The sequence below is a fragment of the Oncorhynchus tshawytscha genome, linkage group LG33, assembly GCF_018296145.1.
Source record: "Oncorhynchus tshawytscha isolate Ot180627B linkage group LG33, Otsh_v2.0, whole genome shotgun sequence".
NCBI lineage: Eukaryota > Metazoa > Chordata > Actinopteri > Salmoniformes > Salmonidae > Oncorhynchus > Oncorhynchus tshawytscha.
In genome coordinates, this window is record NC_056461.1 from 18863071 (window position 1) to 18864469 (window position 1399).

A 1399-nucleotide genomic window follows, 5' to 3' on the forward strand; every position below is an offset into this window, starting at 1 on the left:
TTGTCACACCAACGCGTTTACGCCCAACTGAAAACGAGAGTTTCTATTGGACAAATGAAGGTAGGTCCCGCCTCGCTTCATCCCATTAGCTCTGTTCGCTTCCGTATGGTTCTTAAACCGTAAACGGTTTGTTTTTTTTGGATCCCCATTACCTTTTGCAGAAGCAGCAGCAAACGTTACTCTTCCTGGAGACCGTAACGAATAAACCCTGGTCCATAGAGCACCATAGTAAACCGATTACGGCTTCGAATTGTGAGATGTCGCCTGACAGATCCCTCCCTGTCCTTTTTGGACGGTAGCAGAAATGATACAAAGTAGGGTACCAGCCAGAGCCATATATCATCTAAATAAAGGCTTTCTCTCTGCTGATGTTGAGAAACATTTCTCATTTTATAAAATAATGACATGTAGTGAATCTGTGATGTGGTGACACTGGTGATATGTCTGCAATCTTTCAAATCTAGTAATATGGATCAACAGTTAGGCCTTGAAGATATAAGGCATTGACACATTTTTTACATAGATACTGGAGATTTTATTTAACATTTGTTTTGTACAAACAGAGGCTGCAAATGCCTTCCAAACCTGTATTGTCCTCAGAATACAGTATCCCTTTTACAGCTCCAAAACAAAACATGTATGTTAACCAGAAGAAAATAAATCTAATTTGAAAAAGAGACAAAGGTCAAATGTTTCAGTGGATGACCAGCAAGTCCCATTTTAGCCTCATACAGTTAACTAGAAAACATGGAATAAATCTAACATATTCCCAAGAAGAAAGAGTAATACATGAATTATGATAAAACTATTGCCAGGCTCATGTCACCTTACAAGTACTGAAATAATACTCATTCCACATACAGTATGCATACACTGAAATGCTAAAGTCATACATAGAGTAATATATTCCATATTTTTAGACTTTAAAATCCATTCCACATATTTAGAATAACAATGTATCTTATGTTGCCATATATTACTTTTTCATGAAAGAAGGGAAGCGACTAGCCCTATAAAGGAAATTATATGTATCACACTGACAATCAATAACCAAGTTCTCTTTCAGTTGAAGCCCAATTGTTCAACTGTTTCATCCTAAATGTTATTGGCCACACTTTGATGAACACCACAATAAATAAACCTAAGAACCCAATGTAAGCACTGTCTCTAGCATGACGCAGTACGTATTGTACAACCATAAGACGAGGTTAGAGCGATAACTAACCCATATAAACTCAAAGAACCTTCATCTTTCCATGCAAAGGTTTTCTACACACTCAAAATGTCCTAATGCATCACAGTGGGCAGTCTGGAGTAAAAACAAAAGTAACTGAAAGTGCAAGCCCATCCAAAGTAGGTTATGTTCTGGATTAGTGACATGTTGATATACACACACACA